This window comes from Anser brachyrhynchus, assembly GCF_964034855.1.
Source record: "Anser brachyrhynchus genome assembly, chromosome: 13".
Classification (NCBI taxonomy): Eukaryota; Metazoa; Chordata; class Aves; order Anseriformes; family Anatidae; genus Anser; species Anser brachyrhynchus.
The window spans coordinates 5,940,036-5,964,778 of record NC_137708.1 but is presented as its reverse complement, the minus strand read 5'-3'; the positions used below and the strand labels follow the sequence as shown (position 1 = coordinate 5,964,778).

Below are 24,743 nucleotides of genomic sequence, written 5' to 3'. Positions count from 1 at the left end.
GATTTTTTAAAAAAGGGGTTATGTGTCATTGGCAACAGAGCGAAGAGGAACGAAAGGACTGAAGGTCACTGAAGACTGCTATGTACCTGCTTATGTACATGTAGTTTTGTCTGAGGAAGGAAAAAAACTGTGCAAATGTATTCCAAGTTACTACGAAGGGCTTACTTAGTTAAACCTTATCACTTCTGCAGCTTGGTTGTGGATCTGTTCTGCTGCTAGCTTCTCAGCAGTCTCCTACTCTGTCTTCCTAAACAGCAGCAAAGTCTGTTCAGCTGCTGCAATATGGAGGAGTAGAAAGGAAAAATGGTGATCAAGAAGCCAGCAATATATGAGCAATCTTCAGCAGTATTCTCCTTGAGCTTTGTCAGCAAGCAGCAAGGAAAGGAGAACAGGAATGGGCAGATACCATCTTTACTGTTTAGCCACAGTCATTCTGACAGAAAACAGTACACCAGAAGTAAGCTGATAACACATAGTTACACCATCTGTTATGGTGGGAGTAGCCATATGGAACGAAGTTCATAGAATCATAGCATGGTTTGGGTTGGAAGAGACCTTGAAGTCCATCCTGTTCCAACCCCTGCCATAGGCAGGAACACCTCCCACCAGCCCAGGCTGCCCAAATCCCATCCAGCCTGCCTTTGGGCACTTCCAGGGATAGGGCAGCCACAGCTCTGGGCAGCCTGGGCCAGGGCCTCACCACCCTCATGGTGAAGAATTTCTTCCTTATATCTGATCTAAATCTACCCTTTTGAAGTTTAAAACCATTCCCCTTGTCCTATCGCTATATACCCATGTAAAAAGTCTCCATCTTTTTTATAAGCCCTGTTCAAGTACTGAAAGTCTGCTATAAGGTCTGCCCAGAGCCTTCACTTCTCCAGGCTGAACAACCCAGTGCTCTCATAGGAGAGGTGCTCCAGCCCTCTGAGCATCCTCAAGGCATCCTTTATGTAGTAAAGTAAGTAAAATGAGGCTGCTACTGATTATCAGTATCTGTCTTGTTGGAGTAGGATGGAGTTTATTTTCCATCTCCTCAATAGTGTCAGAACTGTACCTATTTTGTGATATCTGAGGGCCCAGCTTTGCTCGCACCAATGGTAATCAGGAGTGGTGAGGGAGGAAAAAATGAATATTTTAAGGATAGATGGCAGGTGTTATGGCCATGCTCTGTTCCACCACTTGCTGTGGCTTCAGATAATTGTGTATGCACTAATATAAGCTAGGAAGAGAGCAAGTAAGTGAAGAAGTGACTTTCTAAACTAGTAGCTCTGAACATGTTCTGTGTTTGACAGAAGTCTTCATGTTAGCATGGAGAGGAACTTGAAAAAGACTGTTACGCGTTATGATCCTTTATTGTATGCTTTGCTAACTTTGCCAAGGCAGCTGTGCTTTCTCTAACTGAAGGCAGTATAACTTGATTTTAATATACATTGCTAGTTAGGCTGATAATATGCTAAGGTTTCTTCAAGCGTCTGAATTCCTTTTATTAGGGACTAGAGCACACTGTAAAGGACAAACGTGCTGTATGGTGTTTCATGTGCTGTATGGCGTTTCACATGCTTACTTGCATGTGGCTGTTGTAGAAGAATGGTAAGGGTTATCGAAGAGGTGAAAATAAAGGATCTTGTCAATTTATGAAGATTTCATTGAAACATCTTGTGCTTTTCTATTCTAAAATGAGAATTTTAATTGGTAGTAAATAGGCAAATTTGTATTATTACATGCTGTGTTATTACATGTCTCTGCAACAGTAGTATCTCAGTATTTAATGTGATGATAAGCCTGAGACATATTTAAATTCTTTCAGTAAGAAAACACCTTTTCTTCGGGGGAAGAGAGGGATACAAGAAAAGTAATTTTTCATGTCAGATATCTAATATCCACATGCTGTGGAAAATGACCTTGTTACAGATACAGTGCTTACTGTTAATCTGGAGATAGAGTGATAAGGATCTAAAGTTTAGTCATATGGTCCTGTAGCTCAGATTTTAATCATATTACTATCTGACTGTTGTAGTTATACTCATCCAGAGATCCTGAGGTACTCAGGAAAATTATATATAATTGGTTATTTTGGTCACTGTTTACTGAATCTGCTAAATGCCAGTTTCTGCTAGATGACAACTGAACCATTTCTGTGCTAGTGACAATGCTACTTTGAATACCAGTATAATAAGAACACTGATTGGAAGAAAACTAAACTGAGTACTTGGTGTGTCCTAGAGTTTCCAGCCAACATAGTCGATCAGGTTTCACAGATGTTGAGACTGATATTTTTTAAAAATAATAATAATAATTAATAAAGGATAGGGGAGCCTGGACCAGTGAGAGTATGGCTTTTTGGAGCACCAGAAATAAATGCAAATATTTTATATAGTGTAGCCAGTAGAATTTTTATTTGCACTAAAGAGCTTTAAAAAAAAAAAAAAAAAAAGAACCGCCTTGAGGTAAGGGATAGGACTAAGTAATCCGTTAGGGTACCTTCCAGATCTGTGATATCTGAAAACCAAACTGATCTCTGTTGGGTAGCAGCTATCAGGGTGACTATTTACCTTTTGCAAAGCTCCAAGACAAAAGATAATTTACAATATCAAAGCAAGGTGTCAAGGACATCAAGAAATATGAAGTAACTTTGCTATACACTCTCTTAAATACAACTTCCAAATTGTGTCTGAGGAAATAAACTATCAGAAACTATTAATGTATATGATGTAATGATGCAATTATTATTTAGCTGAGTAAATCTCAGGTGACCTTTATTCCTTATTAAACTACAATGAAACAAACTTATAGTTTAGCCCTTAAAGGTTAATCTTCCTTAGGTTTATAAATGAATTTGGACAGGGTCTTGTTTTATCTTGATTGACCCAAATTAGAAAGAAGATGGAAATAGATTAAGGTCATTGATGTAGTGATGCAAAGAATCAGATAGCTTTAGCCAAGAAAAACTGATTTGCAACACCAAAGAAGTGACAGCCATGTTCCAAAGTCATCTCTTCTATTTGTTTTTGTTCTTGTTTTTGTAAACAATAACCCTTTCTGTGGGGATGTAACGAAGCTGGTGTGTATAGTTTGGTTGCAGCCAGTGGTTAGGAATCAGACAAAAAAACTCTGTGGTGAGAAGTTCTTTATTGGCGTAGTTGTTACTTCAAGCTGTCACCAGGTCGGGGCAAAGGCAAGTAGTACTTTCCAGGTCACATTATTACCACATTGCTATCTATTTGAGATAGCGTATATACAAGCTGGAAAATTCCAGGGTTTCCAATGTTTTTCTTGGTGTTCTTTTTGTTTTGTTTTGTTCTGTTGTTGTGGGTGTTGGTTTGTTTGTTTTCTTACTGTAAGTCAGTTGACTCGCAAGGTCTAACTGAGTTGTAGTTCTTAATATGCTGGCTGTTTACTAGTGCTTGTAAAAATTCATGGCTCACTTTGTTAAATATATTTACCTCTAACATTTGGTATCAGAAAAGCTTAAAAGAGAAAGTTCAAGGAATTAAGCCCCTTTGTGTGTTTTGGTTTGTTTGTTTGTTGTAAAATTGGAAAGGTTTGGCTCCAAACCAGAGGAGCAGTCAGAAATAAGGATAAATTCTCAAGAAATTTCATCTTTGAACTCAAGTCTTGCCTGTAAGAGTCCATGCCATAAATTTTACTGTTATACATTCTTGTTTGAACCAAGCTCATAAAGACAAGATGCATAAAACTGAAAGATTTCAAGGTAGTAGCAAATCCAGTATGTAACATCATGAGCATGCCTGAAACTGGGTAGGGTGTGTAGTGAAGAGCACATCCTTGTGCTACTGGATTTTTTGTTTTCCCGGGGTTGCAAATTTGTCACAAAATATAAATTGAAATATTCATACTTAGATGTCTGAACAGTGCATCTAACTGCAGAATATCATTTATTTAACTTGCTTCCAGCATACACGTTGTTGTCATGGTAGCATTCTGTATTTGTAGGAGTTAAATGAATGCTGCAAAATAAATGTTTTGAATATATGGGATGGAATTTCTTTTCAATCAGAAAGGTGGCTTGTGAGTCTGAGAATAACTCAGTGCTGAGGACAGGTTTTGGCCTGTAACAAACTCAATTTTAATTAACCTGAATGCTTTAGCCATTGGACTTTCTTAGATGGTTTGCACTTCAGGAGTTCTAAGATTCCTATTGGGTTCTGTTTATATGTAGGGGTTTTTTTTGTATGTTTTTAAAATACTGCTGAACAGCAAGTGTTTTCTTTGTTTTGTTCAGTATAGAATAGAACTAGCTGAAATCTCTTTTGTTTCAGGATTATAGTTTTCCTAGCAGCTGTAACCAGACTGGTTTATGAAATACAGGGTTCTTATCTTTCTTATCTTTTTTTTTTAATGGAAATGACCTTTTCTTACATCTAATGGTTACAGAATATATGCCCGTCTGTCTGCCTTTCTGCCTGTCATTCTTATGAGGTAAAAAGAAAACAGCAAAGTAGCTTTAAAGGACTGTAGTGTAGTGGCATTTTGAAAAAGCTAACTGGGTTTATAATCATGCACAGAACAACTTCAATACAAGTTACTGTTACTGTAATGAACTTGAAATATCAAGGCAATGTTATGCAAAAGGTAATCAAATTGTACATCAGGAATATTTTTCTAACTAATGTTAATTAAAACTCTCCTTTTGGCCTGCTTCCTTGTGTTCAAAACATGATTAATTGAATCAAAGTTTTTTTTGAACTAAATACTTCAACCCTGGGGTTAGCTGTGTTTCTGGATACACGATCTTTATCCAAAGCAAAGAGGGAAGCAAATGAAGACACAAATGCCAGTCACTCAGTGAAATGAAAAATAATACTGTCCTGGAACAATTAATGTTCTCTCTAGGGATGCAGCCAAAATGATCAGCTAAAGACTGCAGATAAAATGGACAAAGAAATTCTATATAATGAACAAAACGTTTCCAGATATAAAATTAATTTAGGATCTTTATGCTCCAAATTTACTTTTTTTTTTTAAAGCTAGCATACAGTAATTGCTATTAAAGCTAATACCACAACAAGGAGTTCTACTATGGAGCTTCTAAGCAGTGGCAAGCAAGAACATCACGGATTTTCTTTTTAATGGTGAAAGTTCTGCCCTGATGAGAATAGATATAATGTGAAGTAGAGGGATTTTGATATTTTTAATCCTTCTTTTCCCTAGCTGCTCTTAATGACGTATGTGATGTAGAAAACATTTGCGGTTTCTAAATCCAAGTTATCAGTAACACTTATCTGAATTTAGATAGCTTATGCTAAAAGTCCCAAAACTATGTGATAATCTTTCAGTTTTGTTAATCGCTTACTCTGTGACAAAATCTATTGGAATTAGTTTCTTAAACAATGTATGTTCCATTGATCAGTGAAAGCCTTGAGACTTGAACATGACTTTACCACAGGAAAGAAGTCAAAATTAGGAAAGTATTATGTCACCAAAATGAAATACGTATCCTATTGAGGATTAGAAGTTGAATTCAGCTATATAATTTGTGGTGTGGAAGTAAAGGATTGAGATCATATGAAGAAGAGAATGAAATTCTGGCCACAATGAATGCCATCAATACACAACTTGACTGTTTTAACACAATATGAATATTTTTTTCTGCATCTAACATGCATGAATAGTCAGGATTATTTGGGATTTGTTTGTAAGACACAGAAATCTGCCTGGGTAAATAACAAAACTATTTTTTTTTTTTAAGCCTTCAGTTAGAAAGTCTCTAGATTATGCTAACCAGAAAAAATAATAAAAAAAAATCTGTTCAATTACCATTATTTAAGTTGATAGAGAAGTATGAGGGCCAATGGACACAAGTTGCATCCATCAAGAAAAATTCCAGTAGGATGTTAGGAAAAGAAATTTCACATTTAAGTCATTGTTGTGGTTTAACCCGGCTGGCAGCTAAACACCACACAGCTGTTCTCTCACCCTCCCCCCTCCCTCTCTGGGATGGGGGAGAGAAATGGGAAAGTGAAGCCTGTGGGTTGAGATAAGGACAGTTTATTAAGACAGAAAAATAATAATGATGATAATGGTAATAGTACTACTACTACTAATGTGCACAAAACAAGTGATGCACAATGCAATTGGTCACCACCCGCTGACCGATGCCCAGCCTATCCCCGAGCAGCCGGCCCCCCACCCCGGCCAGCCACCCCTATATATTGTTTAGCATGACGTCAGATGGTATGGAATACCCCTTTGGCCAGTTTGGGTCAGCTGTCCTGGGTCTGTCCCCTCCCAGCTCCTGCTGCACCCCCAGCCTGCTCGCGGGCAGGACAGAGCGAGAAGCCGAAAAGTCCTTGGCCTGGTGTAAACACTGCTCTGCAACAATTAAAACATCAGCATGTTATCAGCGCTCTTCTCATCCTAATCCAAAACATAGCACCCTACCAGCTACTAGGAGGAAAATTAACTCTGTCCTAACTGAAACCAGGACAGTCATCTTTCCAAACAAAACAATTAAAAAAAAAAAAAAAAGCTTTATTGTTATTTGGATTGCCTTTTTTCAAGCTCCTGCTTTTTCTGTGTTAGAGACATAAGTCAACTTAGATCCTCAACACCTTAAAAGGCTAACACAGCTTTCAAAGATAGTTACTACTCTATGTAGTTGGAAGCTATTTTTATAAAAAGGGATCTGTTAAACTCTCTATTTGAATTAGATGTGATAAAAGATGAAGTTTCTTTCATCTCTTAAGCAGCTTTGATTCATATTTAATGGTGGACTTCACCACAATTCTGATTTTCTTTCATGTTCATTCTTTACTCAAATATATATTTAAATGAAGGATTTGTTTCTTTTCCTTATGAAATACCTTTGAAAGTGGAAGAAGCATTGCCTTTGTGTGGTCATATCTGTAACTGATTCACATATGGTATTAGAAATTTACTATTTAATACTTACCTTAGACATAGCGGTCTTGAAGACAACTGCACAAGAGAAATTCTGAAAAGGGGGTCACTAGGATAGTGAAACTACTGGGCTAGAATGTCAAGTTACTAAGTGTGTGTAAATCAAGTGATTCATCTGGACGTTGAAACTCTGGACATCTGATAAAGCTAGCATACCATCTATAATGAATTTCTAGTTCTGCAGATATTCTGCAAGAAGTATTTGAAGCAGGAATTTAAAAGAAAATGCTGAGGCAATTTTATGATGTTGGTTTTTTATTGAGAAAGTTTTTCTCCTAGTGCAACTAAGTGCATGCTTGCAAGCAATTTGGAGTGATTATTATTATTATTTTTACAAATTTCTTTGTAGTTGACATCCTGGTGAATAACAATCTCTAGTCGCTCTTCAGAAGACTAAAGGGAGAGGAGTGAAATTTTGCAAAAAAGATCAGAGTCACAGAATGGCCAAGGTTGGAAGGGACTTCTGAAGATCATCTGGTACAAACCCCGGCCAAGCAGGATTGCCTAGAGCACATTGCACGTGTTGGCATCCTGGTGGGTTATGAATATCTCCAGAGAAGACGACTGCACAAGCTCTCTGGGCAACCTGTTTCAGATGCAGAGTATATGGAGTAAAAACTGTCATGCTAGCTTGAGGATCAAACAAAATGAGATTATCTAGTACTTTAAACAGATTGCAACATTGGTCCTTGGTACGTATGTCTTATAAATGTTTAAGTCTGAACTTGATAAAATATTTTAATTCTTTTTCTCAGGATCCTGTTGGGGAGCAAGTAGGGCATTGATTCAAAATGGAATACAATTTTTCTTTCAAAATTTGGGACTGAACTTTGAAAGTTTGTACTTTCATATACAATATGACCATATGAATATACAACAAGACCATATGAATATACAATATGAACATATGAATATACAATACCAGTACTGTTGTACCTATTGCTAGTACTTTTTTATGTAGTAAAATTGAAAGCTTTAGTACCATTTTCAGTAGTTCAGATAATAACCAAAATAGCAGCGTTGAGGTTACTGCAAAGAGTTTTTAGAATATTATGAAGATGGTGATGAAAATTAAGCTATTACCAGATTATTCAGAAACAAACTAGAAATCCCACTGTTTAAATATGTATGTAAGGAGCCCTTTTGTATTTCAGTCTAGTTATGTAGGATATCTTCTTCTAAGTTGTCATTTTTTGAAATGATACTGTAATTCCAACTTCTAAAGAACTACAAGCAATTTAAAGGAATTTCATAGCTATCTGGCTGATGGTCATTTAGGGAAAGTTTCAGTATGGAAGGAGGGAATTACTGAATGGAGCAGAAAATACCATTTACTAAGAAGTAAGCATAGCAACATTTTAACTGCTTGGTTATTGATGGAATTTTTATGTACACTGTTGAAAAAAAATATTTAAGGTTGGATTAGATGATTTTATAGGCCTTTTCCAACCTTAATGATTCTATGATTAAAATAAATAAGCAAACATTTGCAATATTACTGTAAAATCCATTGTATTCAGTGCTGTCTTGAATTCTTTCAATTTCAAAAAGTATTTAGAACAAGGAAGAAGTTCAGGATGACTGAGAAGGATAAGATACAGAATTCTTCTTGGCCTTGTCAGTTACTCATGTAGTATAGATCACAAACTAACTTGCTTCTTTACAGTAGGTAGATTCACAGCATGATTCATCAAAATTGCAAGTTCTTAAAAATTCCTTCTCTTTCATTTTCAAACTTTAGTGGGTGTTAAAGAAGGTGGGAGCTGTTATTCTGCACAGTGTGAACCTCTTGAAAATGCAAAGTGCAACAATTTAGAGCTGGTTGGGTTAGCTGCATACCCCTATGTAGGTGGTAATGGAGTCTTGCTTATTGTACCTCCTGCTGATTTTTTTCTTTTCTTTTCGTTTCTTTTTGTTACGTTTCCCCACACCCCACCCCCACCCATCCTCTGTATCCAATGCAGCTTTTCTTGAAGTGGAAGTTCCAGAAGAGCCCATCCTAATATACCAGCTAAGGTGAAATAGATATCACCTCACAGTTGACCTTAATGGAGGGCCGCATTGTTTTTTTGGGGTTGATCTCTGAATGTGATTTCTCTTAAATGAAAGTACTCTGTAATGCTGGCACAGATGATGTTCAGTAGTTTAATGGCAAGATAGCAGAAAAAAAAGTAATTTTAAATTAAGGTAGAAAGGTATTCATTCTGCCAAAAGTACTGGTGTATAATCAGTGAGAAGTTGGTCACTTTGAGAACAGTCACAAAAGTCAGAATAAGTGTGCAGAGAAATGAGGCGAATGATTTGTGGAAAGACGTAGAACATGATAAATTCTTTCAATACTTGGAAGTGAAACTTCAAAATTATGCTTAGTGAGAAGTGTGGTTAAAGATCAGCTATACTGGTACTTTGACTTTCAAAACATGTTTGATTTTCATAAAATTTATTGATCTAAGTGGCATACTATAAAAAATTAAGCAAATTCTAATGGTATAATTTTTCTTTTATTTGTGTGAAATTTTGTAAAGTGGTTTGAGTGTATGCTAGATGCATTGTAATAGAGAGTCTCGATTTCTTTTCTGCCTCTTACCTGAGGAACAAATTTGGCCAAATACTTAGTTTTTCTTTGATTTGATTTAGTTTTTATTCTTTGATAACTAAAATTTTATCACAAGAACAATTTCCAACGTCCCTATATGGCAAAAGAGAAAAGCAGGGAACGTCTTTGCTCTTTGCATCAGTTGTTAGAATGTGACACCTTAAATTTGTCAGCTTGGGAATACTGTAAATCTTCCTACAGTGCCATCTACATGTGCATTGCAATGATCCAAACGTATTTTCTGTGTGTTTTCCTGAAATGACCACACAGTAATAGTGTTATTTCTTTTCATTTTTCATTAAATTTAATTTTGAAGTCAGACTGTTGTAACATATTGATTGATTTAGTGCTGTTATTTATGGAAGAAGTGCTGTTCTCTTAACCTGAAAGTTTTGCAACAACTAAATTAAAAGCAAGCTTTTCTTTTCTTAATCTAATGGTTTTGTATCAGTACATGTTCTCACTGCCACAATCCTCCTCCTAAAGCTGATGAAATGAAAACTAACATATTACTCAAATTGTTTATTACAGCACCAACAAAGCTTTTTGCACTGGTTTGATCCTCAGCTTCAGGTAAAGATGCTGTAACTTATGCTGTTGATTATAGAATGGCATAATCATGACACACGAGGAAATGAAGTAAAAAGACATGACCTTACATTGTAGGAGTTTGTTGTTTGTTCTTTAGCTTGTGAACGGTGTGCCAGATCTTTCTGTCTCATTCCAAACTGACTTGAATGCCTACTCTGATGGAGCTTTTTTCTCCCCTATTTTCAAGGCAGTGAAGTAGGTAGCATTTTGGTTCTAATGTGAACTTCCTCCTGTTTTCTCTCAAAGCATAAAAAGTTCCTGCAACATCTTTTCTCCACATATAAGTATATCCCTCTTGCAGTCCTCCATAGTATCCTCCATCTTTGTGTTCTGAAGACATAAGGATAGTTTGGTCTTATCCAATTAATCTTCGAAATAAATTCACTAATAAAGGGGGGTGGGAGGGCGAGAAGAAGTAATATTAGTCCTTTGTGAATATTAAAGGAGGAGGTGAATATTAGTTTAGGCAAAAAGTAATAACATGAACTTGTATGATTCGTCAATGTTAAGTTTTTGAGATTTATTTCTTAAAATGGAGACTGAAAAGGAATTTTCAGGGCTAGTTATGAAGACTTAAATGCTCTACCTACAAACCAAGTGAAATTCAATTCAGTCTCCATATTCATTTCTGTTATTCATTTGAATCTGCCAAGACTGGAGCCAATTAGTGTTACAGATGATACAAGCAGCTAGACTGAGACCACCAAAGTGTTACATGTTCCATGTAAATCAATGAAATATCCTGACTTCATAATGACCTCCTGTCACTTCTAGTGGTGGTGTGACTTTACAACTAGTTTTATAGAAGTGAGAAGCTCTGTGATTCTGTTATAATCTTCATGAAATTTCCAGCTTTCAGGTTCCTTGGAGTTAATAGACTGATAAGTATGTCCAGAAATTGAAAAGTTTCAGAAAGTTTGCAGGTGGCTCATTATAACATTACTATAATGACCCCTGACAGAGTATGAATAAAAGAGCTCTACTCTGTTAAGATCAGAAATGATCGTTCACTTAAAATGTGTTTACTTTAATTGAATTACTATTAAATATGTACATCTCTAATTTTCCACTTATTATTTGTAGACTTAAATATATATTTTTACTCAGTCTTTTCTAAAAAATTACATTATGCTGGTACTGTCACAGCTTTTCTGTAGGGATGCAGAAGCAGCAAAACTTCAGTGTTTTGTGAGTGAGCAGCTGCTCAAAACCCTGTTAAAGACCAACCTGTTATCATCTGTTGCAAGGTGATTTACATTTTTGCTAACACACACAAGGCAATTTAGGTGCAGGTGTATCTTGATGTTTTTGAGGAGCGTTATGATATCACGTGGAAAGCATGCACTGTCACCCAGTGCATTTAGACTCAGGATTGTGTGTTAGTATCCCTGAAGCATTTACAGTTGTGTTTTTGTTTCTTTTTTTTGTTCAAGTGGGGTAATTTTGTTCTTCATTTTCCTACTATTTAATTATCAGTTTTCCTGTTTAGTGGGATCCCTGAAGTGGCTTTGTGCTTGCGATAGAATGAGGGTGGCAGTGGAAAACGGCACAGACTTGGTTTTTCTCAGTGGACTTAAAATAAATGTCCGTATTCTTGATATGGAAGCTGGTTCTGTCTGGAATTTAAAAAGATACAAGAACCTGTGGAGCTTACTTGTCTTTAAACTGTTAAATGGAAATCTGAACATGGGGAGTGTCTGTTGAAGGGGCATTATATAAAGCACTTAGCAGCAGAGCACCTACAGATCCAGCAGCTAATAAATTATCTGACGCAATTTAAAATCTTGAGATTCTAAATCGTGGATTGCCTATGTGCTTAGCTGCCAGATGGGTTAAACCACAACAGTCCTGCTTGAGCAATCTTTGCTAAATTGTTCTGCACAGAATTTAATGTTTATCCTTTTAATTTTAAAGGCATATTGCCAAAGAACTACTCACACAGTCAAAGAAAATAAATAAAAATCATTGAGCGTAGCCCTAAAGCAAGCTACATAATCTTACTCTCCTTTCCAGGTTTTTCAACAGATGAAATAAGGGATATCTTTCAAAAATGCATTTACCAAAACAGAATCCTTTCAAGTCATTTCTAGTACATGCTACTATGGCTTTTAACAACTGTTGCAGTAAGCTTGGTAAATCACTTTCACTCTGTTTTATGTGTATTTATACTTGTGTTGTTCTTACTGTAAATTCCATTGGTCTCTTTTGTCCTGATGGATGGTGCTTAGCATTTTAGGTGGAAATATTGCATCAAAGTTGGAAAGAAAATTTAGAAAAGAGAGAATTACTCTAAGTGATGCTTATTGTAATTACTGTGATTTGAGAGTATACGCAACAAGCAAGATACCATAATTAAACTATTCCTCACAAATAGCGGAAGATGTTTACTTAAAGACACAGTGCTTTTCCTTTTTCTAATGATGAAGGACCCCATCGCTGGACAGCCATTTGTGCTTCTGTTGAAAGTTAAATGATGTTGTTTTCATTATCATACTGAGATGATGTATTCAGATTTTTATACATTTGTTTTATTTTATATTGTATTTTGCTATTTTTCTTAAAAGACAGTTTAACTTCTGATTATGTATTTGTGGCTGAGGTTCAGGTTATAATTTCTAGAACCATGCAGTATACAGCCAAAAGTGAATTTCAGTGAACAATCCTCAGAGTAACTGCTTTTCCTCTTAGAGGTCTGTAACTTATATTGAATAAAAATTAGAGCACTTCCATCTTGTGTAGGAGAACTGATCCAGTCCTTGGCATTGGAAGGTATTTACCAATGTCTGACCTGGAAAAATCTCTTGCTGCAGTGTAATACATTGCTATCAGTAAAGGCAATATATACTTCCTTTTTTGCAGCAGCAGCATGTTATGTATTTAGTTAGTTATCATACGCTTCTCTTGACTTCTCTTTCTTGCAAAACAATCCAAATTAGTTCAATCTTTTTTGTTAGGTTACTCTCCTCAGATCTTTGATAGTTTTTATTGCTCTATGTCACCTTTTCCCAGTTAAATTTGTTCTCCAAGAAGTTGGAGCTATATGCCCCAAAGAAAGCATACATATGCATAAAGCATAGGTTTTATCGCTAATTGGAAGAATTATTTGTTATTATTTTTTATTTGTAAATTGGAAGGATTATTTATTGTGTCTTACATCAATATTCCTATGTCTTGTCCATTATCACTTTTTAGCAAGCGTGGCGCTAACTTTCCTTAAGGACTTTTGCTTATTTGTACAGTTGTTTACTTTTATCTGTACAAAATGATGTATTTTAGAGAAGAAAATTTTAAATTGTGAGCAGCTCTACATTTGCATCATATCTTACAGGCATGTTCCTTGTTTTATCATGCAGGCCCAGGACAGGCTTTTACAGATTCCTATTGCTCATTTGATAGCAATAGTCACTACCAGTAACTGTAGTCTGGGTACATATATCTAGCCAATTGTATTTCACAACTCTCATCTCAACTGCATCTCCTTAGCTTGCAATTGTGAAACAAGGTCAAAAGTCTCACTTAAGTCTCCTCAAGTAGCTTTTCAAGATGTCAGAGGAGGAAACTTGATGGATTTGATGCAACATCTTGGAAATGGATGTTAGCTCCTAGCCAACACAGGGTTGTTAGGTAATTCTTAATTAACGTTGGATAAAATGATGACTACGTTAATGTCAAAAGCGAAATGCACAAATGGTATAGAGAGTCTTCTCCTTAGTCCTGCAAGTACACAAATCTCTATTTAGGCGGAGTTTTGCTCTCCAATTTACATTGTTCCCTAGTGCAGAAGTTGCAAATTTGGACTGTCCTTTGTATTTCTGGACAGGTACTGGTATTCAAAAAATAACATGTTAACATGTAATATATGACCTCAGAGCAGGTAAGAAGGTTGTGGATTATTCAGTCTGGAGACAAAATCTGGGCACTGAGAAGCATGGAGAAACACTAAATAATCAAATACATCAATTCTATATTTTAAATAAAGTATCAGAAGGATAATAATTGCAAATTATATAATAAGTTATAGCTGATTGACTTGGTAGGTCTCAGCTGTCTAATCTCTCACATAGAAGATATTTCTATTTGGAGGAGGGTGTAGTTATTTAAGTGGGTGTGGTGGGAGAAATCTGGAGCCGTATCACATGATGTCAGTATATATCATAGTAGCAAAATGTCAGACTCTGAAATCGTAAAAGTTCTGGACTATTTCAGTGAGGCATTATGAATGCTGGTGGAAAATCATCAGGGGAAATTCCCATTCATTGACTCATGGATAAGAGACAGTAAAAATTGTGATACTGGCCTACCCTTTACACTTAGGCTAATGAGAGTGGACAGGCAGCAAGATCATAGGTCTGTCTTCTCAGAATGTTTGAAGAAGTATTACTGCAAAGTAGTTCAGTCCACCTCCACATTGTATCCAGTTGTCGTGATATTTACCTGGTTGCAGTGTTTTTTAGGATACTTGAGACTTGTTCTATTGTGTACTAAAAATCTAAATACATTTCATGTCGTTACAACCTCCTTGAGGTACATCTTATGTGATTATGAAATTAGGGTAAGGAGATTTTTCAGTGGTTACTTGTGTAAGACTTCTTTTTGAATGTTGATAAGGAAAAAAGATGCTAAGTATGTGGGGACAGCCCCTTGAAGTTGAAGGGTAATTGAGTTAAAAGGAGAGAAAGCAACATCGGTGGGAACCTGCTGAGTATGTTAAGGGGGAAAACTGGAAGAAGTCAACATATTTGAGTATGTTTATATAGTGGTTATATGCATTAAATACATGAAATTAAATTCCCAAGTCCTGTAGTCTCTGTATTTTTTTCCCCTGTGTTTTGGGGGGTATACAGGGGTGCATAAGTAGAGTAAGAGAAAACATGCTTGGAATCAGTCTGATATCTGAAGAAACTTGACAAGTATGCATTACAAAACAACTGATGCTAAAAATTTGAAAATAATGTGCAATTATTAAATATTATTGGCTTCATTGAGTTTAATTTATGTGTAGAGGGAATCTGCAGCATGTTAATAGAAGTACTTATTTTATGGAGGGAAAAGTAGAAAAATAAAGGAAAGGATTTCTCTCCATTAAGTATGTTGAAAGAATTTATGTATTTAAAATAGTTTGGAAGCATTAAGTAGCAGAGAGACAAGAAGCATTAAGTAGCAGAGAGACAAAACATGCTTTAATGGAAATATTTCCCTCATCTCTTTTTTTATTTGTTTGTTTAAAAAAGATGAGTGCAAAAAGATAGCTATTCAGAAAGGCAAAGCTTAAACCATTCCTAAAGCCTCCTTGTTTTTTTTTGTTTTGTTATAATTATTCCAAAGCCTCAAAGTAAACTAGGCAGAGGCCAGATACTATACAACCTTGAAAAATGCTAAGCAACGCTGCATATAGAGGAAGATGAAATCAAACTACAATACAGGAAATTTTTACAGGATATTGCTTTCAAAAACTGCATAAAACCGAAGACATTAACTTATATTTGGACTTAAGCAGTGGAGTTGTAAAGCTAGGCATTAAAAAAATAAAATACTAATTATCATCAGATAGCTAACTTTATAGGAGGATGGCTTGTTTAAACACAATGTTTGAGGAAACCTTTTTTTAAAAAAAAGAAATAAAGCTGCTGAGATATGCAGGCATTTGTTTCAGCCCGCAGAGATTATGCTTGCAACTGGAAGACAGCCATTTTTTCTCAGAAATTTTACCGTCGGGAGTTCTAAAACTTGTTAGTTCCGCTAACATATTGCCACTTCTCTCTTCATAGAAACTGATAGCTTCTTTCATTTCTAGCTGTTTTTTTCAGTGATTATTTTCTGAGAAATCAAGAGAAATCAAAATTACACACAAATGATTATTAATACATGCTCTGAGAAGTCTCTTTTTCATACCCTATAGAAGTTTTCTTCTAAGAACATGGAATAAATTAAAACTTTTGAGTATTTACTTCTTCTAACATAATGGTGCTTTAAAGTTACCATTTAAGTGACATAAACTGCTAGAGAACTTTTCTCAGGGACCATAAGAATGTCACTCCCAGTGGCAACAGTGCTTCCAGCACTGAAGGAGCAAGGCAGGATAGACCTGTGACAGCTATGGGGTGAAAGATACTTAAAGTAGGATATGCTTTTTTGTTGTTGTCTGGTGAGGTTTGGGAAAGGAGGGCATTGGTGTTTGGATACCTACGGTCTGAGGATGCCATACATATGACTTCTGTCATAATAAAATAAAAGACAAAATTATATATATAATCATGTGCACAGTACTTCAAACTTACTGAGATAATTCTGTTCATCTTTGAACCTGCAAATACAGTAATATGTTGCAATTTTCTTTCCAGCAAGGACAAGAGCCAACTGCAGGGAATCAATTTGTTAGGTGTGCGTAGTAAGAAAAAGGGGATGTGAGTTTTGAGCTGTACATGAAAAAGAATGATAATTGTGTTTGTAGTTTATAGCACTCAGAATCCCTGTTATAGTCTATTTTCCCACTTAGTTCTGGTGCCAGAACTAGAAAACTGATGAAATTATTATCTAAAACTATCTTCACCACAATGGATAGTGAAATTGTTATATATTAACTAGAGTCAGCTGAATTATCTTTTTGCTAATGATTGCAGTAATATTACCCAAGATAATTAGTGAGGTTAAGGTAAGAGAGATATCCTATTCCTCCTAAAAAATAATAGTGCTATAGCCTGATTATTTTTTTCCACTTTTCAGAAGTGCACACTGAATACACAATCCATAATTGAACTGCTACACTTGTTTTTAAACTTAAAAATCCACACTAAGCCAGTAAGTACAAAAATATGAATCCTAAAATTATGTTTTGGTATGTTTTGAACTTCAGTACTGAAGGACTTGTTAAACTGAAATATCAGCACTTTAACAGCAAACATGAGCTAGAAGTTGAACTATTTCAGTAACTAAAAATAATAGAAGTCCTCATGATGAATCTCTGAAAAGTTAATTTGAAGCTCCTAAGACACGCACAGATGTCAAAAGCATGAATAATCCTGCATTACCAATGAGAGAGAACTAACTTTTTTTTTCAAGCAGCAAGAAAACGATATGATGCTGTTACACAGTAGTAAATATGGGTTAAAATAACTGGAGAACTGCATAAGTGAACAAGCGTGCAACAATTGCGTAACAGTACAACAGAAGTCAAAAGCTTGTAGAGCAGCTGAAAATCTGCATGATAAATTACATCACATTGCATGATAAAACAATATCATGGAAGATTCTGCACGATGTAGCAGTAACGTATACTTTTTTTGTGTGTAAATTTAACACTAGAACTGCACTGCTTTGTGTAAGGAATAGGGTGATAACAGTGTAAAGGGATGTAAAAAATTGATTTTATAAGCAGTGTTACTTTCAGTTTAATATCAGATTAGATTTAAGATTAAGACCGAATTTAATTACTTATGCTAGGTTTAATTTTTAACCAGAAATACTATAATTACTATAGAAAACAATGTATTGGCCCAATGGCCAATTTCTTTCTTCTCATTAGCAAGTACAAAGACACCAGTAAGTACTAGTAATTTTGTCTCTATTCAGAAGCAGGCAATGTACATGATTCAATTGGTGAAATAAACACTATGTAAATATGCAATGTAAATGTGCCTTGCAAACTCTGAGTTAAGATGCCATTCCATATTCTCTTAACAATACAGCATCAGTCTACTGTATGGCTGCTCCATCAGCCTTTTCTATACCTGTTTTCTTCAGGCAGGCAAGTTAAGAATTATCAGTATTTGAATATTCCTGTTTGTATTCTTTTTAGCATACGGTAGAAAATACTAAATGTCCTTTTTTTTTTTCTCTGGGAAGCACGTAGTTCTTTCCTGCTAATTAGATTTCACACGTAAGAGACAGTGATAAGAGCGCAACTCTTACACTGATTAGGTTTGTAATCTTAGTTGTAGTCTTAAATTGTTTCTGTTGCTAGGAAGTGATAAACCTGTGCTGACTTTTCTTCTGGAACTATCTAATGTTTCCTTTTAAAGTTTTCTTAAATTTAAGCAATGAAATCAATTTATTTCTTGTGTTAGGGCCGAAATCTAGAGCGCATTTTAAGCTAGAGTCAGCTTAAAACAATATTGTTATAGTTGAATTAACACATGACGGTAGATATACTAATTTTTCTGTGGTGTCTTATCTGCAATGTAATTTAGAAGATAGTTCTGATTGCTTCTTCAATTTTCCTTAAGTGTCAGATGATTTGGGGCAATCTCTCAATTACTCTTTCTCCAACCTTAGGATTGTCACCCCGAGTCTTATTACCCTTGCAATGGGATATTTCCTTGGAAGCTATTATACAGAGCAGAGATTTTGGTAACAGTGGGAATTTTTATCTGTAAGTAATGAATGAAAGTTGCTGCCTTATCAAGAAGGGATGCAGTACTGATCTCATTTTGCTCCCAGTTACCAATAAGGTAAATTACTTAAACTAATTCTATTTTTGTCTCAAGTTAAATAACATTCAGGTGAACTTCCATGCAACAGTCTAGAAAAATGTACAAATGAACAGAGGTGTGGGTCCTTGAACTTTTCTAACAACTCAGAGTGTCATTTGAATGGACCCTTACATAGCTAAACTATATGTTGGCAAAATAACAGTACTCAGTATGTGCCACCTTGGTAGGCAAATAAGTTACTAATCAAGAAGTTCCTACTTGGAACCCATTTTTTTTTTTTTAATTTTTTTTTTTAACAACTATTATTTGGTACCATTCAGAATTGGTTACCCTTCTCGGAACAGTGTGGAGGTTTCTAGAATAGACAGAGCTTTGCAAGAATATCAGACAGGATATGCTCTCAATTGATATGGCTGCATTTCATATTCTAATACCCATCCAAGAATTTGTACTGGAGAAACCCAGAAGACAAGGTAATCTGTAGAAATAAAAGGTATTGGGCTGGTTGTAGTGGAAGTATAAAATTTATTACTTGTCCTGTTTTCTGTTCGTTATGTAGGTGACAGTATTTACTCCTTAGCTAGTTATACTATATTTAAAAAGAATCACAACAACAACCCACCTTTGGATGGCATAGTCCATTCTGTCATGCAGAGGATTCTATATTCATTGTAATGAAAACAGAACTTGGAATGTTGAATGTTTATCTTAAAAACAGAAAGCTTCCATTTGATGTGGTTATGTTGTCTCATTAACGTGTTTCAGTATTTCAAATAGAAAAGCTGGACTTCTGTGCAAAACTACGATGAGGTATCTCTTTTAGTTATGTACCATGAAAAGAACATAGATTTTTTTTCAGAAAAAATCTATGTTTTGGCCACTTTTGAAGGAGAGACCGATAACCTTAGTATAGAAATTGCAGTGTGATATCTGGAAATAAGTTGCTGCTTTTTCAGTATAAATATATAGCCTGTTTCAATACGTCTAGTGAAGTACAGCATACAGATTTGTACAACTGCTATTTTTGATTTGCTTCAATTAAGTCAATACTCAGGATGCAAAATAAATCTAAGAATTTACTTGCTTAGCGAACAAGAGGTTGTTACTCAATATGAGCCACAGCTTAGACTGCAAAGAACTTGTCGGTAATGATAGCCGTAAGAGACTTCTGAACTAGGTAAGCACAACTGAAAATGAGGATGCAAGAAACTGTTACCATGGCCATGTGGGTTTTCTATAGAAATTGCACACATTATGGATTAAATTTAATTCTGAAGGGCTGGAATAATGAGGAAGTGTTTGCTTACTAGTTCAGTAACCCTCATGATGTTGTTTACAACATGCTAGGGGAGGAGAACTGGATGAGCACTGACACTGTCACCTCATTAGCTTCCTGATACTGTGCTGGGAGATAGGGTCATAGGAATGTGTGTGCTGCTGGGGGGGAGGGGAGGGACAAGCAAAGAAAGGAAAGTAATTAGGAGATTGAGTGGTAGCTTTAAAGACTCTATGGATTTGATTGCCATTTGCATACATTTGACTTCTGTCATTTCAGAATATAAACAGAATGTGATTATAGAGAATTAAAGTGTGTTCCTACCGTGGGGCACAGAGCAAGGTCAAAAAGCAGAGTGATTTGAATTGTGCAAATTAGACAATAATTTTGAGAAATACATCATGACGTGAAGCTATCAAAAAATGGTAATTGAAGAAAAGAGACCAAGGAAAAGGTCATAACTGTATTCTTAACTGTGTGAAGTTGCCAAACAGTAGAATAACTTAATTTTAATGAAGCAAGAAGACTCCACAGAGGGTGATGAACAGTCAAGTAAATAATGTCAGTTTAATAAGATTCTAAAGGTTGCATGTCTTGTTGTAAAGCTTGATTTTGCTCATTGTATAGCACACGATGTGTGTTAGTAACCATATAATGTACTGGGGTATGCTAACGAGGTAATGAAATTACATAATAGGAGTGCAATCTTATACAAAAGCATCCGTGGTATCTAAACTTTCGCCTACAATGTGATTAAAAATAAATAAATAGGTGAAACAAGCACTGAACTGTAGGCTGAATAAACAACAGAGCTGATCTCTACTCAGAGGCAGGATAGGGTCCTCCATTCAGTGTATTGTGGCTCTGTCAGATTGCTGTGTTGTCCAAGGTGGAGAGGTCTTCAACGTGTGATATTTTATTCCAAAGTAGGATGATGGTTTGAAAGGCAAATTGCATGAAACATTAGTAAAGAGGTACGTTCATTAAAACAGTGAAGATCCATGGTGCTAGTCAAAGTACTTGCTAAGTGTGCACTAGTTACGTAAGATTCTTTTGACATAAAATTAAAAAGAAATCAATTGAATGATTTACAATTACCCTTTGGGCAACTATATTAATGTACTGAAATTACAGCATTTAAAGAAAACTGTTGGGAGTATAAGTTTAAAATCAGTTTTCAGCACCATTTTTGTTGCATGTGCAGCTATGAAGAAGGAAATGTGCTCTATAAATCACTGGTTTATCAAAACTGAAGTGTTAAAACATTTAAGTTACTGCCACAAGAAGTGAGTTCTTCAGATTGGATATAATTACATAAATTAGGAGACTTATTTAGCAGTATGTCAAATGATGCTCAGTTTAATTAGTGTTTTTCTAGAAAGAAAATGGAAAATAGAAATATCAATAATTTTCCACTTATAATGACTCATGATTTCTAAGGTTTTGGTTTCTGACTAAAAGACATAATTATGTCATGTTAGTGTTGTATCTCTACATTTATCTCATAGTCACTGAATAATTCAGTCAACTTCAAAAACACTGAAAACTGACTTTTCCCTACGTTTTCTTTTGTTGTTGTTGTTTCAGATTTTTCATTCTTTACAATAGCTTTCACTTCTAAAGGGTATTCTGAACTATTCATGATCTTACAGCAGAAGACTGAAGTCCCTGTTTTAAAAGTAAACAGAAACAAACATTTAAGAAATAGGGGAAAAAAATAACTTGTTCCCTATCTTCATGTGAGTGCGTTTCCTTGATATTGGGGAGGAAAAAAAAAAAAAGGGTAGTTAAGTATTGCCCTTTACGTTAACATTTCATTCAAAAGAATTTACATTTTTAATTATTTATTAACCTGTTTATTTATTTTTATTTTTTTATCACGATGCATTATAGTAAAACAGTCACCATTCTAAATCAGCATTTTGTTATCTGTACATATTTGCTCAAAAGAGTTGAATGGCAATGCAAATAAAGACATTATTTCATAGTAGAGTTTAAAACAACTGAAACCAATTACTTCAAGCTGAAAAAAAAGTAGCTCAACACTGATGCCTCTGAACAAATGCTGTCTTCTGCAAACATTCATTGTCTTACACCTTAACTTTTTCTTCAAGTTAGTATAAATGTAGGCTTGGATGGCACTAAGATTTTCTTATTTTTTTTAATCCCATGACACTGAATTTCAGTATTTGGCCACGATGTGATTAGTAACTTGTTGTTTTGCAGAATAAACAGTGTATAGAAATACGCTTACCATGAAAAGAAATCTGTTGTGCATATTGAAGTTAGTTGTTATAAATGAGATAATAAAAGGAATACATATAGCAATATGGGTCATATGCTGTCAATTTGCATAATTCTACCTTATGGCATGTCATACTTTAAAACACACATATGTCCAGCAATATTTTGCCAGCACTCAGTTAAGAGGTGTCAGCTGTGAAACTATTTTGTGATTAAAGATCAAGTCTGATACTTCACCATCAGCTTGAGCTCCTCAAAGGGACATAGAAAATGGTCTTATAAGGTTCTGTGGATATGGTGCAGTGACTGAAAAATTGAGTCAATGTTTTGATATTCTTCTGATTGTCCTCCCTGAAAAGCCACCCAGGGGATGAGTGACATACAGTCTTGTTAACCTCTGAAAGCTGTAATTACACTATTGCAAAACTGATGCCTTCAGTATGTTTGTCCTGGCATAACTAGTTGAAATATAGGAAGGCATTGTACTTGCTCAAGAGAAGAGAAGCTCTGACTTGCATTGCTAACAGGAGGTGAAAGCAGCTAAACTTTTGGCTTGGTAAGACAGCACGTGAGTTGGAAAACACGGGAATCTCTCTTCTTATTCCAAACATCTTTTTTGCATAGAGCCTTGCAGAGCAATGTTGTGTATGAGCTTGGAGGAAGACTGCTGACACTGATAGGGCTTGAGTTTCTTGTATTTTGTGCCTACTGTAGTCATTTGCTCATTGATGCCCTTGGTGTATTTTCTCTGATATGTCTGTTCTTTTGTGTTGTTCTAATTCTGAATTTTTACTTTCTTTTGTCCTTAAATCCTCAAAATAATGGCAATTTAATCACCCTAATGTCTCTTTACTTCTTTTTAATTCTGCCTGTTAAATAATCATAGCATCAAATCCTGCATGTCTCAGTGTTTTTCAGCTGGTAAAAATACTCTAAAAATCCCTCCTACCTCTTACATAATCCTTTAACTCATTCTAATGTATTCAGCTCCAAACATATATCTAACAAATTTCATGAAATTCACAGAACCTTAGTGAGAAACTTCAGCTTTTCAAGTCAATACTTTTCTAAGAGGCCAAAGATCTACCAGGGCATTACTAATTTGTTCTTCTCTTGTGAACTAAACTCTTATAACCCTTCTAGTCCTCACCTAAATTATTATTGAACAATAGCAATTGCATTGCCACTCAGACTTGTGGTGGTTTTTTTTTCCTTCCCAATTCAGTATTAAAGCAGAAATCAAACGTATTTGGGAAAATGAAAGCCATTGCTTTATGTTATATGACTTGACTGAATGTCCTTGTGTTCTCTCCAAAACTTCATTTCACATTTTTTTCTTAAACATTTTGCAGAGCAAAATTGCAATTCAGAAATGAAGAAAATCCCCTACCCTCCCCATTAACATCCTGCCCCGGGTGCTTAGGTTTTTTGGCTTGTTTGCTATCTACCACTTGTAGATTTATTTTTTTAATATATTCTGATCAATAATATGTGATACTACAATCTTCATTTGAAATAAAACAAATTTGCCATTGCAAGTATACCAGTGTGTTCAGGGGTTGTAGTTTTAACAAGAAAGGCACCAAATGCTTGGCCCAGTTGTTCTGTGGTTCTCTTTAACTCTGTTTTGTGAATAACCAGACTGACTTGGAAAGCCTTCAGTGCATGGTGGGATAAGAATGAGAAATGAGGCATCCTTTACCAGATCTTGTGCTGCTGAGGCAGGTGGCACTGCAGTAGGTGAGCTGTCATTGGAGATGCATGTGTAGTCTGAGTCTGGCACTAGTCTGGCTAAATCTGGTACTAGCAGTCTCTGAGAAAGCCAACTCAATTTTTCAGCTGCAATTTGTTCCCTTTTTAACTTACATTTTCTGCCAAAAGTTAAAAGTTGTTATGCATGTGCCATGCCATATTTCTGTACTCATCTATGCACTATGCTGGCTTTGATGTTTTGTTTATAGTGTAAAAATATAACATTTTCTTTGAAATTGAAGCTATTTGACCCTCTAATTGGGTGTCTACGTTTTCTGCATGAGCAGCATTTTTGCCTAGCACTAATATTATCCCTTATATAATTTATGGCAAGCTTTTGTTTCTCTCAACATTGATGATGTTTCAGTTGTAATTTGTGGTACCGTCTTCAGTGTATTGTCATGTATCTGGAAAGGGGAGCGTATTTGCTTAGTTTCTCTTCAGAGGTTCTAGGTAAAAATTTACAGCAAACTCCGCAGCATCATCTTCATGTTTAGATATAATGACATAATTTGGGGGTTATTTAACTATTGTCTGCCTTCAAGAACACCTGTTTTAGATTCTTCTTTAACTACTACAATGTACTCTCATCTACAGATGTTTTCTTTTGACAAGAGGCTTTCAGGTAGTTTACATTTTCTGTGGCATCAAAACATATGTTGTGCGTGCCTCCTACAGTACAGAGGGATTTGGTACTCACTATATTTGTATATCTGAGAATGGAAAAGACAAAAGATTTTTTTATAGGAGTATACGTTAGAAAAGCTTCATAGCATGTAATTTTGGAGTTTAATCAAATCTTGCTTATCAGTTTTGGGGGATTAAAACTGGAAAAGGAGAGAGCACAGGAAATAAATCTCTTCAGCCTATTTTTCCCCCCTCGAAAGGAGGAAAAAAAATACAGCCCTGTTACCATGGAAGAATCAACATGATA

General features: G+C 35.4%; 1 protein-coding gene across 2 annotated transcripts in view; it reads left to right on the top strand.

The window, feature by feature from the left end:
* The window catches only part of LOC308176882 (uncharacterized protein), a 436,002-nt gene that overhangs the window by 30,203 nt on the left and 381,056 nt on the right, over positions 1–24,743 (top strand). Inside the window, exons 3-6 of one of the 2 annotated variants that reach the window (XM_080553232.1) lie at positions 10,049–10,090; positions 12,122–12,240; positions 18,380–18,476; positions 21,401–21,492. The exons of the other annotated variant lie outside the window; for it this stretch is intronic. The gene's annotated coding sequence lies outside the window, so the exon portion shown is untranslated. The remainder of the gene's footprint in view (positions 1–10,048; positions 10,091–12,121; positions 12,241–18,379; positions 18,477–21,400; positions 21,493–24,743) is intronic. 2 annotated transcript variants of the gene reach the window in all.